The 17745-nt window shown below is 45.3% G+C and overlaps 1 protein-coding gene across 2 annotated transcripts in view; it reads left to right on the forward strand.

Annotated features, from left to right (window-relative positions):
* The first annotated feature begins 4041 nt into the window (after nucleotides 1-4041).
* Nucleotides 4042-17745, forward strand: part of ADD3 (adducin 3) — an 89518-nt gene continuing 75814 nt past the window's right edge. For both annotated transcript variants that reach the window (XM_042863805.1, XM_042863807.1), the window contains exon 1: nucleotides 4042-4118. The gene's annotated coding sequence lies outside the window, so the exon portion shown is untranslated. The remainder of the gene's footprint in view (nucleotides 4119-17745) is intronic.

Raw genomic sequence — 17745 nt, forward strand, 5'->3', positions numbered from 1 at the left:
TGCTTTGCTCCACGTGCATCATCAGAATCACAGATTAGAGATGTCTTTTGAAAAATGTTCTCTGAGCATGATTTTTTTCTTCCAAAAATAACTTGTATTTTGCTCATATTAAAAGAGGCAGGATGTTCTTTCCTGTCCTACAGCGATAAGGAGGAAATGAGAACTATGTTTTTTTTTAAATGTGATATGAGCTACTATTCTTCTGGGCTAGTGCTGTGAATCTTGATTTTTTTCCCCCCAGCACTAGCATTTTATTCCCTACGGATCTCATTTTGCTTCATTCATGCCAGTGTTCTCCCAGCGAAGCTCTCTTTGATTTCAGCAGGATCCTTCCATATTTATACCTCTCAGATCCCAAGGCAGTATGGATTGAAGGGAGGCAACCAACTGATGGCAGTGAATGCTGAATGCCTCAAAGTCCCTTTCCAATGAGACAAAGTCAGTGGAGAGACACAAGTGGGGGGCAGAGAGCATTCCTTCCTGTCCTCTGCATTTAAAGGAAAGAGGCTACGCTTTGGAGGAAATGTGAATGTAATGAACTGGACATTTGAGTCCCATTGTGCTGAGGTCTGACAGGAAACACTTGGGGTTCGATTCAGGAAAAAGTACAGAGTATTCCTTTATAATACTCTCATAACCCCAGCTATCCTGCAGCATTTCACTGCCCGTCTGTCTTTAATGTATATATTCTCACAGCCCTCTCCAGAAGACCAGAAGGAAACCTGGTCACTGGGGAGTGGGGGAGGCATGGGAAGAAACTGTAGCGATGTTTCCAGCCAACAGTCATCCTAAGTGACAGCATAAAAGCAGCAGCTCTCTCCAGCCTAAGGGACCCCAGAACGGCTGCCCTTGCTGCTGGCCACCACAGTTTGCTATGGGAGGAGGGACACTGCCCCAGCTTTAGGAGCTACAAACTGCCTCGAATCTTATGAAAGACCTGAACTGACCATGAAAGAAACCCCAAACTCCATGCAACCGAGAAGAGATGGATTGAAGGCATAATGCCCTTGATTGAAAAAGGAGGCACCCAGGAAATCTTGTGGTATATATATATATGTATATTTAACTAGAGCTAAAGTAATTTGGCATGCACATCCCCTGAGCTGCTCCTAAAGCACAGCTGCAGGAGGAATTATCTAGCTCTTAGCCGAAGGAACTCCTTAAAAATGAAAAAATAATAAAAAAAAAAAAGATGTAGGCCATTAAAGTGCTAATAAAAAATGTTGATGAATCTCAGTGCAGTGCTCTGATTATCTCTCTGTGGGGAATGAAGAACTCATTAACATGAGCTCCGTGCCACTCCTTCCTCCTTTCTCAGAGTTTGGCATAAAGCAAGGAAACAAATGTTTGTGGTTTGGCCAAGTTTCTAATGAGTAGCTCTGCAAGGTCGCCTGATTAGACACATAGATTTTCAGAGGGCGAGAAGGCTGCGGCACCGTGCAAGTGGCAAAGCATGTCTGTGGGATCAGGCACCCAAAAAGGAAGCACTTTATCTGCTGTGTGTAATCTGCTGGTTGCTTTTTTGGGGATTATTTAGCTGAATGCAAGAGGAGTGCAGAAAGAGAGGGTTTTGTTGACAGCGCAAACAGGGAGCAACAGCACGAAGCCCAGAAAGACTAACAGAGCACTAGCTCTTCCCAAAGACCCACACTCCAAAACTGCAATGCTACTGTAGCTTACTATGGGTTTGGTTTCACCATTAAGGTCTGACCCAGCAGATTCTTCCTGGCTGTTACCACCCTATCTAGCCATTGCTTTGCCCTGCAGCATGACGCTTCCTGTAGCAGCACCCAGGGCTCGTGGCAGCAATCCCTGCCCTACCTCACCCTGCAGCCTGCAGCACAGCCCTGCCTGATGGCATGGCCAAACACCGCTCCAAGGAGGGAAAAGAGCCTCCCAAACTAATGGGAAAAGGCTCTCCCATGCAGGAAAGTTTCCTCTTGGTCCTGCTTGTGAGCCAATTATGGACTGAATCATAAGGATTTGTCATCTCCATAAGCTTTTCAGGACTAAGTAATAGTGAAGCTCATCCACATGCCCAGGAGAAGAAAACTTGTCCTACAATAAACACATAAGAATGCATCTTTACATGTCTGAAAGCACTCTGCTGGGATAAGCACCAGTGCCTCTGAAATTCAAATTCCCAGGTGTGTGATCAATGTCATGCAGCACCTTAGCATTTAAACCAACCTCCCCAGACACCAGGTCTGTCCCCTGCTTCCACATCCTGTAATGACTTAATAAGCTTCATCTCAAAAGCAGTGAGATTTTTCCATTCCCAGTACCCCCACTGGATGTTGCCAACTCTCCTGTGATTTCCAGCTGAAATGTGTCAGCAGCCAGTTCCTGTCCCATTGTCCCCATGCCAGGGCTGTCCCCTGGCTGTGTGAGTGCCGAGAGCAGAGAGCAGGAGCCAAGGGAACTCCTGATCCAAGGACTTCCCTGTACTACTGCCTTCACTTTCCAAACCACAGCTAAATGGTAGTATTCCTTGTATTTTTTCAGGTTGAAAGTTTATCAAAACATGACACAACAGTATTTTTTTTTCCTAAAAGGAAGTAAAAAAGTGGGGGTAAACATGCCCTGCTATTTCCATGAGTGCTACACTGAATAAATATGAATGAGGAAGCCAACTGCTCCATCCTTCCCAGTGCACTCCACATGCAGGTGTAGGTGTGCCAGCGCACTCGCTCCTCCTGTACCCAAGGGAAGCTTTCATTCCCTACAAGCACCAGATAGTTAGAGATCCTGTATTAAATAAAGGGACGAGCTGGAACAGCATCTGTTATCATTGGCCAGCACCTACAGGCTCCCAACATACTGCTCCAGCCAGGTGGGGCTGTCTGAGCGTTGGCTATCAATTTGCAAATTAAAGCACCCCAGGCTGCACAGTGCGGTGCCTGCAGACATTTTGTCTCCAAGGTCCTCTGCAGAGGGACCAGCATCTCAGGGATGTGGTGCATCATCATCATCAGAAATGACCCCGAGGAGCTCTCTGAATCATAGAATCACGAAGGTTGGAAAAGGCCATTAACATCACCAAATCCAACACCATCCCACCCCCTCCATCCACTAACCATGTCCCTCAGTGCCACATCTCCATGGCTGAACACGTCCAGGGATGGTGACTCCCCCCCTCCCTGGGGCAGTCTGTGCCATTGCTTCACTGCTCTTTTAGAGAAGAAACTTTTCCCAGTATCCAACCTGAGCCATCCTGGCACAACCCGAGGACGTTTCCTCTCATGCTATCACGACAGTCAGCAGATCCCTGAGTTATGAGGTTTGCCCTGAAACATCTCAAAGCTGAGCTATGCGAGTAGCCTTACATCTGGTCACAAAAGGAACTTCTAAGCCTTTCAAGCACGTTTTAGGCAACTTTTGAGCCTTAAAATTAATTAAAAATATAATCACAGACTCTTTGCATGTAAAGCCGTATATCACCCCGCGGTTCTGTACATCCCGACGGCTGCCCAGCACCGCCCGGATGCTGCCCAGCAAACCTCGAACCCGAGAAACCACCGACTTCGGGTGCAGAGCAGAACGGAGCCGACAGCAGCCGCAGAGCGCTGCGACCACAGAATGCCTCGCGGCCGCATAAAACGAAGAACAGAACTGGCCAAAAGCAGCCTCTGCATTTTCTGCACACATACACATACACACACACCCTGCCTCCTTTCCTCCGACAGCCTTCCCCTATGCCTCATGCCTCCCCCATGCAGCTCCCCCCACCGCGAGTCTCACTCCATCGGCAGTGAGGGTGGCTGGGCAACAATGGAGGGCGGCGGGCGGGGCTTTGTCAGAACCACCTCCTCCTCCTCCTCCTCCTTCTTTTTTTTTTTTTTTTCTTTTTTTTTTCCACCCCCCCTCCTCCTCACTCCCCCCTCCTTCTCCCTCTCCTCCTCCTCACGGCCCCTCAAACTTGGCCGAGCGGCGCTGGGGGCAGGGCACGGCCGCGGGCAGATAGCAGCGGAGGGGAGGAGCCCAGGTGTCCCTTCCTGCCACATCGTTCCGCCCCCTCCTGCCCCCGGCCCTCCCCTCCGCCCCTCCCCGCCCGCCGCGGTGCTGGGCTCCCGCGCCCGCCGCCGCCGGAGGGATGGAGTGAGGCGCGGGGCTCCGAGGTAACGCTGCGCGGCGCCGCTGCCTTTCGGGGTGGGGAGGGCAAAGCGGGAGCCGAGCCGCCGGGGTTGGGGCTCGGTAAAATGTCTCCCTGCTCAGCAGAGAATGGGGGGAGGCGGTGCGGGGCTGCCCCAAGATGTCCGCTCCCCCCGCCGCTACTGGGGGGTGAAGTTTGCGGCCGCGCGGCCCGGTGTGCTGAGCGTGCTGAGCGTGTGCATGCGTGTGTGTGTTTGTGGGTGCGCGCATCCCGGCTGCGGGCGCACGAAGGCTGCGGGGCTGCGTTGCGCGCACCGGGAGCACCGCGCGGCCCGGCTCTGCCCCTGTTAACCCGGTGCGAGCGGTGACCCGACCGCCGTAACGCCGCGGAGCCGCCCGGCTCGATCGCTGCGGAGTTGCGCCGTTTCCCTTCTGCGCTTCCCGAAGCTCCGCGCCGAGAGCCGGGGGTCGCTCCGTCCCTCCCCGGGTGCGGCGCCCCGCGGTCGGGGGGGGCTCTGCGGGGCCGCGCTGCCGCCCGCGGGCTCTCCGGGTGCTGCAATGCTGTCTTTTTGCCTCAGCGTCGATCTGAAATAGCGCGCGCCTCTGTGCAGAAATCGTTAATGCAGGGCGGTGTTGGAAGCGATTGTAACGATGGAGCGGCTTGGCGCTATCACGAGACGCGGCAACCCATGCGAGGCTCAGAAAACGGCTTATAATTTATATCTTCCACGAGGGCTGGGCTTTAGAAATGTTCCGTCGCTTTCAGCTCCACCTTTGCCGTTTGCCAGGGATCCCATTCCCAAGCACACGCAGTCTTGGCACGGCGCTGCTCACCGGCAGCACCCCCAAAAGCTGTGGCCAACATCTGGCCCTCCTGTTCTCCACACTTTGCTCCTACAGCTTTGGGAACTGCTCCGTGTCCTGCGGTGCTCTATGTCTGTGTATGTTAGGAGAAAATTGGGTGTTTATGCCTTTAACTTCAGTGAGGAGGGTTACACGGGGCCTTGGGGAGTTTGCTCCCAATTCCTGAGTTTGCAGACTGTTTTCTTCTCTTATATAAAAATTCAGAGTAAGTTTGGTAAGTGCGTCTATGAATTGGAGCTCGTTTCAGTCCAGCAGATTGGCAGCATCTGCATTACCAGCTTGCATGACTGCAGTGTGGCTCTGCTCAGCATCTGTACATTACAGGTGAGTTGAGGCCCTGTCGGCTGCTTTGTGTCCACCAGCACCCCCAGAGCACCTAGAGGGTGGTGGTGTGATCCTAAGCAGAGGGAAGAGTGTAGGGTTGTGCCTCAGCTGGGTGGAGCTCATCAGTGGGGGAGCTGAGTTATAAAATCAATAGGTAAAATAAATACCAAAAAATGATTGCCAGAAGGTTATAAAAGACTCCATGTTTATATTTGCTGGATGACTCTCAGGCAGGACAAGTTGTTGCTGCAATCGGCTTTGGTACCAGAGGAGTGAAGTTGTGACCCCAGACTCCAGGCTTTGCTGAGATTAAGGAGATTTTGGGTTGTACAGATGCCTCCTGTGCTGGGCCTGGTGTATGGGGAGGGCACAGGGTCCAGGAGCCTCCCTGTTCCCCTGTAGGGTTGGTGGGTGCTCTGTGAGTAAGAAGTGTGTGAGCTCCTGAACTCTGTGCACGCTCACTACTAGTGGATACCAGTTATAGCTTTGCAAGCTTTTGCATTCTCAGGTTCTCAGGATTTCGTGTTGTATTTTAGAATAAGACATTGCTGATATTTAGTTTTCACTGGGGGAATGTGAAACCTGAAGCGGGGAGGGACTGAGGGTTCTCGGTGTCAGGATCAGTGCATGCACTGATGGCTGAGCAGTCCTTCATTCTTGGCCAATAGATGGAGTGCTGCTGTGCTCCAGGATCTCTAGGGGTGCAGTGATGCCTTGGCTAAATCGCTTATTATGCTCCGCTCTTGCCCGAGGATTGACACAGCTGGTCTCCTATTTAAGAAAAGGATGATTTGGGGGGTGATGCATCTGCGGTGCTTGTGGAGTGGCTGGGATCCAATGGAGCCAGGCAAGCGGTGTGGGCTTACTGATGGTGGGATGGAGTGAGCTGGATCCTGACTCTGTTGGGCTCATTTCCACTGCATGTGCTGCTGGAGGTGAGCGTGGGGCCGCCTTGTTACGATTCTTGCTGCAGGTCTCATCCTTCCCAGCCTGCTTCGCAGGGATGGCATTGGAATTAGGGTGCTTAAAAAAATTGGCATAGGGAACAACCTATGTGACCTTGAGCTGATACACAAAGTTGCCTTTGCTAGCTTAAACATGAGGAAAAAAAAACTGTTTCTTTAAGAAATATCCTGTAACTGTAGTGGCCATAGCAACGTCAAGCTGTTATTTCTCTTGTAAGTCAATTTTGCAATCTCTTAGTGTCGTTGTTTCAAAAATGGAGTAGGTCGGTATTTTGGTATTGACTCAGAAGAATGCAATCTATATTATTTAGTGGCATTGCTTGCTGTTACATCACAGGCTTCTCTGCAAGCTCTGCTCTGAAATGTGGGTTGTCGTATTGGGAGAAGTGGTAGTGTTGCTTTTGGTGGTGGTTCTCAGCAGGCAGTGTCTTCATGCAGCATTTTCTTGGTGCATGAAGATGGATTAAAAGCTTCTTGACTGATAGGGAACATGTTCATGTTCAAGTTAGAGGCAAGCAGATCTATTTCCTATATTAACCTTGAGGCCGCTGGCATGGGGAAGCGCTTCTGTGATGCACAACAATTTCTTTTACCTTGCACAAATGAGAATTCGAGATCTTTCTTTTGAAGTCATGACAAATGTAGTTGTGTGGTGGATAGTTCTTGATTAATACTAAGACAAATCACTTCTGAATTGCATCAATAAATTTGGTCAGGTATGAAAGTGTCTTCGATTATAGCCTTCTTTTAACCCAGACTACAGTGGGGAAGTTTGTCACTTAAAATAATCACTAAACTGGAAAATATTTTGTGAATAAGTTGGGATTTCCTTGGGATTCTTTAACAATCTTCTGAAAGAAAGCCCCTTAATTTGAGGGTGATGGTGTTTTCCTCTGATTTTACCCTGCATCTTCACAGTTCAGTCTATGTGATGTAGGTAACTGCTTTACCAGGACTCTGGGAACATCTAAGATTCCTTATCATATTTAATGTCATTCAAATGGTAGTAGTGTAAACTCTGCTTTACAGGGATGCAATCAGCTGGAACAAAGAGCTAAATAAGGCACCATTATAGTAGCTTCTTTCACTGTTCCAGTCTTCACCTATTCTGATCTTGGCTGGGAAGAAACTCTTTTCTTGCCTTGTGTTGTTTAACATGTTAAATTCCTGGGGACTTCAGAGCAGCAGGGAACTTCTGGATGAGCTGGCAGGCTGAGGGCAAGGTCAGTAAATGGGCAAGCAGCTCCATGGCTCCTCACTTGACCTGCAGCAGTGAGCAGTTGGTAGAATGCCCTTCCCCTTTTGCAGTCAGCATGCACTGAAGGTCCTTCTCCAGTTGAGGTATTGCATTTAAGCAGCTGTCAGATTGCAGCTTGCTGCTTCTCTTCCTGTCATTGTGCTGCCTTGCATGAGTCCTCAGCACAGCATGGTGGTTATGGCTGGAGCTTCAGCTGAATGCTGGACTGTGTTGGCCAAAGCGAGAGGGTTCTGTTGAATTACTATGAAAACTTGTGTTTGTCATCCTAATTTACATGTGCAGTAATTCATCTTAAGGCACTTTTTATTGTTGCATATGTTTAATTGTATTATCACAGAATCATAGGATGGTTTAGGTTAGGAGGGACTTTTAGAGGTTGTCTGCTCAAGCGTGGCCACTAGGAGCAAGTTGCCTAGGAAGCTGGTTTGTGTATCAGATTCACAGCCGTCACTCCTTAGTTAACTGAACACAGCATTAGCCCTTGTGATATAGTATTTCTGCCATAATAAATGAATAACTAGTCAAGTATTTTTCTCATCATGATCAAACTGTGGCAGTGCCCAGAGGCTCATCATCATGTTTCAGATCTTTATTGCATATGAAGTATTGTGCTAAATATTCATTTGAGGAGTCTCAAGTCTTTGTAATGTTCATGGTTAGCCTATGGAATTTTGGCTTTGAATGGCTGCTTGCTTTAAATGCATGCTTGTCTAAAGATATATACAAAGACAAAACTCTTCTTCAAGAGATTCAAAATATATATTTTTTTCTGGCCCATCTGCTGGGCAAGAAGGCAAAAAGCTGAGATGTTTATGGTCTACAACTCATTCACTAAATGCAAGTTTTCTCCTAGGGCAAACTGCATTTTCATTCCAGGAGCTTTGTAGTTTGCTTATTCCTAAAATTCTCCAAGTTACAAAAGGATCTGCGTATACATGATTGTTTGGGTTTTGTTTTTCCATTCCCATGAATGGACGTAATAGTGAATACAAATTAGATTTCTTGTAAGCATGCTGATTGTTATAGGTTGAATATTCAGAGCTGTGTAGCCGGCTTGGCATTCAGGGACACGTGCGTGCTCAGTGTTAAGTGGCTGAAGACTGCAGGGACACAGCTGGGGCACCCGACAGACCCCACTCACGGTGTGTGCGTGGCTTGGAATGGAGCACTCCATCTTCTAAGGCAAAGTGTCCGAGGTGGATCTTTCAATAAAATTTTCATAAATATTTTCATTGCGAAGGCTTAACCCCCAGTGGCTGAGGAGGAGAAAGGAAGTTGTGAGACATGTTTCAGTGGTAGGTAGTGCAGTGATTCTAAGGCAAAGTAAGCCCACAGCCAGCACAGCTCATGTTATAAGGTTGGCTTGTTCATTATCGAGCTAATCAAAATCAGGGGTCTAGTGTTGAGCAAAAAGTAAGATCTTTAATTAAAAAAGAAAACAACAATCCAGCGCAGAGAAAGCCAACAGTCCCAGCAGTCTGGCAGTTGGATTTTCCTCCTCCTTTACTTCTCCCTTTCAAACTTTGTTTAAATAATCTTGCAGTGTGCTAAGAGATTGAATACATCTGTACGGTGCTAGAATGAGTGAGCTCTGTGCTCAAAACCAGGTTAGTTTATAAAAAAATTTATACGTCTTGAAATGAATCCAGGGAGCTTCCAAGTTGAAATGTGAACTCTAGACAATGTGCTTTAGCTGTATAAAACATTTAAGCTGTAAAACTCCAGAGGTGCCTGGAGAAGTCACCCTATGGCAGCAGAGGCAATGGATTCCCTGTCAGCTGTTTCCCTGTGAGCCAAGGACTTGGGGGAAATTTGCAGTGCTGCTTCCTCTTCAGGTGCTGGCTTGTGTGCATGCTGTCCTCCTGGTGTGTGCTTGTTCAACTTAGCTGTTTTTAAACAACTGTGCTTGTAACTTTACATGCCCTAAGGCAAATCCTCCGTAAGGCTAAATGGCTAAGGCTGCTCAGTTCTTCTCAACCATGCCTTAAGCCTGAGAATCTCTGAGTGCCTGGATCAAGATGCCATCTCCACCTCCAGTGGCCATGCGGTGTGCTGTGATGTTGTCTGCCAGAACTGTGCCCTCCAGCAAGGGCAGTCAGCCTCTCAGTCCCACGACTTGTGAAATCTTTGTGCTGCAGAGGATGCCAGATCTTCCCTCGGTTGGCAGGAGCACGCAATGCGACCTGAGCCAAGGGAAGGGAGCGCTCAGAGAGCTCAGTGCTTGGGGGCAGAGGTGGGAGCTGCTCCAACCCCATCGGCTCAGCTCACACAGACCCAGGTGAGGTCCCACAGCTGGAAATGGGACTGCCCCTACATACCTGTGGGCAAAAACATAGGCAAAAACCTTTCCAGAGGAAAGGACTCCTGCTGGTGCCCCGAAGACAGAGTGAAGTGTAACAGTCTGGTTGTCTCCAGATCTGGATTTGGTGATCCTACCTCCCTGATTGGAAAAATTCACTGTGTTTCCTTGTTGAAATAGTTTCCTTCCGTGTTTAAAAAAAATAATAATTCAGATATATTGCTTCCTTTCGTATTAAGGTTGGATAATACTCTGCATAAGGCTCTCTACTGTCTGTGGAATTATGACCAAAATGAGTTAGCTCAAGCTGGGAGTAAGAATAACAGAGTCATATTTATAACCTGGGTTAGTTTTTAACAAGAAAAAAATAGCTTGAGGTATGCCATGTAATGGGAGAGCCGGGCTGCTATCAAACATGCTGCAAATGTATAGTAACAGGTATTGTAGGCAGTAAATTTATCTTTGCATGAGAAACCTGATGTTGCTGCTGTTGCTGGGGGGGGGGTGAGTTGAGTTGGGCTGCTGGCGAGGCTCAGCTAACAGAGCTTTGCTTATAGCATGCACGCAGATGGGATGGTTCTGCACAGAAGGGTGACCTTTGCTGTATTTTGGTTTCAGATTTCACAGGGACCCATTTCAAAGTTTTTAGCTTCAATCCACACCCTGCTGGTGGTAAGCTATAAAACTCCCTTTGAAGGAAGTTTCTTGAAAGAAAAAAAGAATAAAAATCTGTCCTTTATTACCTTAATAAAGTTAGATAAAGGTCATTTGTTTACTCTGTATGTAATAATGCGCTGCTGCCGCTGTTATTTGTCAGTATAACTGATGGTTCAAAGATGAAATGAAAGCTGCAGAATTACCAGCTATAATGTGTGAATGTGTAATGCAAGTAATTCTTTTTTATGACTCTTCAGTTTGTTAGTTAACTTGAAGAATGCTTACTGGCATATACTTATGCTGTGGAGACTGTTGTGGGTGATGTGGTGTAATGTAACGTCCTTCCTCCAAGGTTATTTCACCTTCTTTCTAAACTTCTGCTTATGCTCTCTGTCTCTTCAAAAACAATTTAAGAGAGTAAGCAAAGCTGTGTAAATGTTGTCAGTAGACAGCTCAGAATGGAAGGAGCCGTGGCTCCAGACTTTGGGATACAAGGTGGCTGCTCTACTACTCCCAGAATCTGTAGGGGAAAGGTCTTGTTAGAAGGGATGCTCTTTGGGTTGAAGGCAATGTTTTGGAGAAACTACAGAGACTTCAGAATTATTTTAATTAAAACCTCCTTGTCCACTGTTTGTTTTGGCAATTCTTAAGAGGCTCAGAAATGTGTCAGAACCTTCCAAGTTTTGAAAAGCCATTCCTGTTATCTGATAGTTTGGAGTTTCCTGTCCTAGATGCTAGATTTGAAGAATGAAGGTGTCATGCAGGGGAGGAAAAGAAGAAAAATAGGGATAACCAAAGCGGGACTTGCCAATGCAACTGGTTCACAGAATGTGGAGGAGTAAAAAAGCTGACAAATACATAGGAATAAGCGTTGAAGCATGTCTACTTGTTTTATTATCCTTAGACTGTGTCATGCAGTTGTGTCTGTTAGGCACATATCAGTGCTCACCTAACCCTTAATCCTGCAAGGAAGGGGCTGTACAGAGTATGTGTGTGTGCAGGCAGATGGAAGGTGTCCCTGCAAGTTCATGTATTTCCCATTTTGCATTAAGTCCTTGAAGTCAGCTTGCTGTTGGAGTTAAAGGGACCGAGTGATTGGCGTGGGTCTGCAGGTGTTGGTTTAGTGGAGGGTCCTGGGCAGCACAAGGGCTCAGTGCTTGGGATGAGGTGCTTTCTGTTACAACCTTGTTTTAAGTCTGCAGCCTTTCTGTACAGCATGGAAGTCCATAGCTAATTTATCTGTTGTAAATTAAAAATCAGTGTGTAACATTGCTCATTTCACTTTTTGGCTCAATCTCATGGTTATTGACAACAAGCTGAGGCTAAACGTCTCCGCAGTAAAATTTCATTGCATCGAGTAGACCACGGTGTCTTGGTCTCTTATGTTAACCACCTGCAATTTGTAGACCAAAGTGCTTTTTGGAGAGAAAGGGTGGGGTTGGGCTTGGTTCTGCTAATGAACCTGTGGTTGTAAGACAACTTTCTATTTGAAGAAGTAACCACTGCATTGAGAACTGCAGATAGGCAGGTTTAGCACTGCTCAGCTGCCTCCCAAAATGTCCCGCAATCAAAACTTGTGGTCTCTTTATGTGCTTTTCAAAACAGTGTTGGCCGTCTTCTCCTGTCCAGGTTTTCAACAGTTAAATGATGTGTAAGAAACCCTAGTGTTACTGCTAACAAGTTTGGCACCAAAATTGTTTTAACAAATTTAATGCTGACTTTCCAAAGAACAGAAAGCTGTTTGCTGTGAAGTTGACTGAAATTGTTCCAGTTTGTCTCTGCAGGTGGTGAATGATACGCATTCACAGTGTGCACAGCCGTCCTGTACATAGCTCCATGTCCTTCAGTGGGGTGTCCTCGCTTTTTCCTGTGTCTTTTTTTCTTATTTATTTTCTGTTCCCTCTCCTAGCTGCAGCGTAGTGTTATCTTTATCTTCAGAAGTTTGTGCTTTTTTTGGTTGGTGTGATGCACAGGGTTCAGTGCAGATACTTAAGGAGTCTTATCAAAGTAATACTGGCTCAGTCAGAGTAAAGATGCTTTAGCTAAATAGACTGTGGCTGTGTTTAAAAATAACAGCCCTGGCTGTGTCAGCGCGCTGGCCGACCTGGTTTCGATGTGGGATAAATCAAAAGAGAGAGGCTGAATTTTCCTGAATTTTCACTGTGAATCACCCAAAGGCTCAGTGTTACACTGGGCACCATTTAAATGCACAGATCCTGAGCGTGGTGCCTCTGCCTCTCACTTACATCAGAGCTGCAGTGCCTGCATGCCTGGGTTCAGGCACTGTCCTCTGGGTTTGGGATCTCAGCCCTTTTGTGCAGAGAGAAAGTGGTGCGAGCACCCCACTGTACCACTGCATCCCATGTAAGCTCATACAAAAAAAAGCATGTTTTTTGAAAATGCAGTGTGTATCTGATGTTTATTTCATTTTTGTTTTCTCGTGGTTCTTGTTCTGTGGGGTTTTCTTTTTCTTTCTTTTTTTTTCCTTCTTGGCAAGGAGGACAACATTACATTCCGGTACCAAGAGGAAGGGTATTGAGCTAACTCATAAAAAGATTTATTATTGAATGTAGTTTTTCATTTTGTCCACTGGAATTTTCTTCCTTTTTTTTTTTTTTTAAACCATACCCAGATTACTGGCTTCATTTATGCAGTCTTTGTATCAAGTTAGGATGCTGTCTTTGTTAAGTTATGGCTCCTTAGGGTTTTCTGCTACAGAAGTTTCTTCAGTCAGGGGGGAAATGAGGGTATAATAAAGAGGATCCAAGGACCGGACGTAATGAGTCTATATAGTTGAAATAAACAATGCCAGATTTGGCTGATGCTAGTTTTTCCATCTTTTTTTTTTTTTTTTTTTTTTTAATTGACAGTTGCTCATTTTGCTTTTAGCAGAGTTTAAAACTGAAGGAGCATGAATGTTTGAAGTAACTGAAAGACCAAGAGCACACAGTTCAGGCAATATGTGCCATCACTGCATCCTGTCTGTATGCATTTACCCTGAATTCTGGCTTACTCAGGAAGCCCCTTTGATTCAAACACCACATAAATTCAGCAGGAGAAATTGTTCCTAATATCCAACCTTTCCCTCATACTCCAATTGCATAACTGAACTCCTTTTCTAACCTTATTTCTTTACTGCCCATGTTAGAAGCAGTTCTCTGCTAAAGCAAAAGCCATTACAGTGGTTCATAGCGGGTACAGTGCAAACTGGACACAGCAAAACACTGTGTCTGATTTGAGATGAACACTTGCAGTACACAACTGCAGTGCATTATAGTTCTATGCAATGAATGCAGCATTTTTAGCTGTTCCTTTTTTCTTTCCCGTTGTATCTTGTGTATGTAGAACACAAAGAGATTCTTGATGAAAAAAGAAGCTGGCAGAAAGGGTAAAACTGCATATTGCTCCAAGGATGAACTTCTGGAAATATTTCTGTGGACTGTAGCAATGTGTGTTACATAAGAGAGAAGAAAAGTTTGCCCTGAAGGGCCAAAATTATTAAAGCTTTTGTAAAAGTGAGGTCTGCCTGTAGCAGATATTAGAACATCCATGTCAGTCCTGCAGGTGGATGAGTATGGGTGCATGTAAAATCCTGGTTACCTGCAAGCAGCTGTGGGCTGAGGCGTACCGTGCTGTGTAACTCGCTGAAAGAATGAATATTACAGTTCACATCCTTACATTACTCAGTTACATTGCTACTCAGTTTCCTGGGTGGTGTGTTTAGCATGTGTGAGGTTCTGATATCTCTTTGCTTTGGTTTGCTTTTTTTTAGCATAGTAGCGTGGAGATACTGAAGTGTGCAGTTGTGCAGCTTGCTAATTTATCTTTGCATCTCTCACAGCAAATATTCCAGGACTGTGTTGTGTGTTGTAGCACCTCAAGATCTTTGTGGGATTTGTACTGGGTAGGGCTCCTCAGCTTTGTCTGGAACTTTGTCATTGAATTGTAGAATGGCCTGTGCTGAAAAGGCCCTCAAAGATGATCTCGTTTCAACTCCTCGCTATGTCAAGGTGCCAACCTCTAGAGCAGGCTGCCCAGAGACACATCCAGCCTTGAATGCATCCAGGGATGGGACATCCAGCTCTCTGGGCACCGCCTGGCTCCATCTCTAAGGCAGAGGAAGGCAGGAGCTGTTGGGTGTCCTTAATCACATCCCTGGTCTGAGCTGCCTTCTAGAGAAATCTACTGACAGTGGAAGCCTTACAGCGAGGCAAACCCAACCCTTAGCTGGCTGATTGGGGCGCCCCATTGGGGCAGTGTGAGTGACCCACTCATGGTGCTGTGCCTACACACGGCTCAGTGGGATCCAAATTCTGGGTCCTCCCAGCTCTTTAAGAATGGCACGAGTCTGTTTAGTTCTCAGTTTGTTATTTAGATTGCTCTAATATTTAATTAATCCATCTGCATATTGGCTTAACCTATGGAAAGACTCAGACTGTGAGATATTTTTTTTAATTAACTTCTTAATATAAGCTGTGCAAATGCTGCAGTGTTATCCTTTGCTATTTAGGATGTTTGAAGCCCTCAGTAATGTGACAGCTTCTGGCTGGGGATAGCCCATAGTGTGAAACTGTTGGCATCCGGTAAATTAAAGGGATTTTGCTGTTGACTTCAGTGTGGTCAGAATCCACCTGGAGGTGTTGAGTTCCTAAGCAGTTCAATTTGTTTGTATTCTCTCTGAAGGAAATACACAGACAAGCACATCCTCATGTGTTTCTCCTACCCTCCACCCATAGGTCAATTTCAGAACTGGATACAAATACTCTCAGTTAAGCTTTTCTTTTATGTTTAAAGAAGCAGCTTTGTTAGCAAGGCTTATGTTACCAGCAGTGATTAAGTTCCCATACTGGGTGGGCTCTTCTTTTGCAATGAGGGGTAGCATTGAAGTTTGCTGGAAGTAATCTTCAGTGCTGCCCACCTGCATACCCACCCCAGTCCCCCTGGAAGAGCTCAGAGGCAAATGCAGTGATGTCTTGGTGTTTCCAAATTACCTGCCTGGGAGAGTTTTCAACCTGAAGCTTCATTCATGTCATCTTGCATTGTGTTTCCTCGGTGAAAATCCAACTTATCCCCACTTTGATTTATTCTTCAACTTTTTTCATCATTTCATGTGACTTTCCAAATACACTTCTTGAAAAAAATGGTCTAGGTTAATCAAGTACTTGAGCTTTAGTGAGGAATGCAGGTGCTCATAAATGCCAGTGCCTCCTGAAAGAGTTACGCAGTTGTATTTTTCAAACGTTCAACCAGGAGGTAATATGGGGACAGGGACTATTTTCTTTTCAATTGTTAATTTAAGTGATGCCACTGGTGGTTACTTAACCTTACTTCAAGTTCTGTAATTCCTATGATAAACACATTGCCAAAACAATAACATCAGTAACTATGAACCACTTTGGGATTTTTACTAATTTAGTTTTGTATGAACATGAATGTAGAGTGAGAATAAAATAATTATACAGAGAGATTTCTGTTCAGCACAGGATTCAGCATTCTTATGAATATGAACTTGTCTGATCCAGCTCGGCAGTGTGTTTATAAAGAGTGCTGTTCTTAAATACTTCAAAACCAGTGCAGATCTTCTGGTTTTACATGTGGGATGATACAGACAGGCTTCCTGTTTCTATTCTGTTTTGAGAAGAGAATGAGTTTGAATAAAACTTCTGTGAGCTAAGGTGATAATATTTTATAAATCAGTTCATGTGGAAGATCAGTAAGTAGAACTTACTGATTTTCAGCTCAGGACTTGTTACTGTTCCTATTAATTTTGTTGATTATGTTCTTATCAGCATAAAAAGTTGTTTAATTCTCTACGGGATGCTAGAACAAACCAATTTTTGTCATATAATTTGAGTTAGCTTGCCAAAAGCTCTATTGAGAGATTTTAAATATGTCATTATTGATCTAAAACTTAGGTGTGCGTCAGATAAATTTCTCTTCACCTCAAAGTGCTACAAATGTTTGATTGAAGCCGCTTTGTTCTTCTACTTCCGTGAGTAGAGTTATAGTAACCGTTCATGGACTTCTCAAAATAAGCTCATGAGTTGGGGCAGTGCTAGGGAAGTAGGTGGTGAGGAAGCTGATTCCAACCTTAGCTCTCGCCTGAAAAGTTTCTTTTTACAGCTGATGCAGGAATGGACTGCTACAAAGCAGTGTTTCCTAAGCAGCATGTTCGGTTTTTTGTAAGTAAGAGCATGCTTGAATTGTTTTTGTGATGGAATTGTGAAAAGGTGAGGGTGTTTTAATGTTGTAGCTCTAAAAACTTTGTGTAAGAGAGTTGGAGAAAACATAGAAGACAAGTTAAATGATTACATACAGAGAGAATTTTCCCTTAAACATTGGGTTCAGGATGTAGGCCACATCTGTAATCATGTTTTTAGAAATGAGTCCATATTAAATGGACTCTTTGCCAACAGCATCTGGTTGCACTTTATGTACATGTTTTCTTTCATAGAGAAAGCAAACCATATGACATAACCCCAGTCAGATAAAAATGATTGTTTATAATACTTTGCTTATTTATGTAGCACCACAAGATGAAATATGTCTTCATCTTAAAAACTTTACAATACACTGCAGAGGTGGGCAAATGACTTCTGCATTCCCAGATGGATGGCTTGGTGTAATGTGGATAACGAGCTCTGCCTAAAGGAATATAAAGTTGGGAGCTGAATTGGTAATTGAATCTGAGCCTCATAATTTCAGATGCCTTCATAGGTTGAGTTCCATGTGCTGCGGCTGCACTGATGATGCTCCTCTGAACCACTGCATAGATTCAAAAACCATGAATCTATGCAGTGACAAAACCTTGAAGACTTTGTGCCTTTGAGGGTAAGTAGCAACCCGCAATGCAGCTTGCTGCTAAGAGTTAAGTTTGGAAGCAGTGATCTGCTTTTAATAAAATAGGCTGTGCAGCAATTGTTGGCATGAGTTGCTCAAATTTCAACAGGTTGATCTTAGCCTGGGAAAAGCACCATCTCTGTGGGTCTTGTGAAGAGTTGCAGTACGGACCAACCATTTGGGTTAGCTTTAGAGAGCAGCAGAAAGAAAAGAAAAGAACTGGAAATTCAGTAGCAAAAACGGCAATGGGCAGCAAGCACCCCCAAAACAGGAGGAAGGTATGTGGTGGACTTAACTCACTGTAGTACTCTACAGTATATCTCATCAACACGTGTGTGTTTGAAGGATTTTTAGCTGTGCATAGATGATTCTGTACTTCAGATTTAGAGATGTTTGCAAGGGAGAGTTTCCATATAGGCCAGCAGATGGTTGGTGCAGAAATAGTG

Source organism: Lagopus leucura, unplaced genomic scaffold, assembly GCF_019238085.1.
Source record: "Lagopus leucura isolate 7727_CA_CO unplaced genomic scaffold, USGS_WTPT01 Super-Scaffold_741, whole genome shotgun sequence".
In the NCBI taxonomy this organism is placed as follows: domain Eukaryota; kingdom Metazoa; phylum Chordata; class Aves; order Galliformes; family Phasianidae; genus Lagopus; species Lagopus leucura.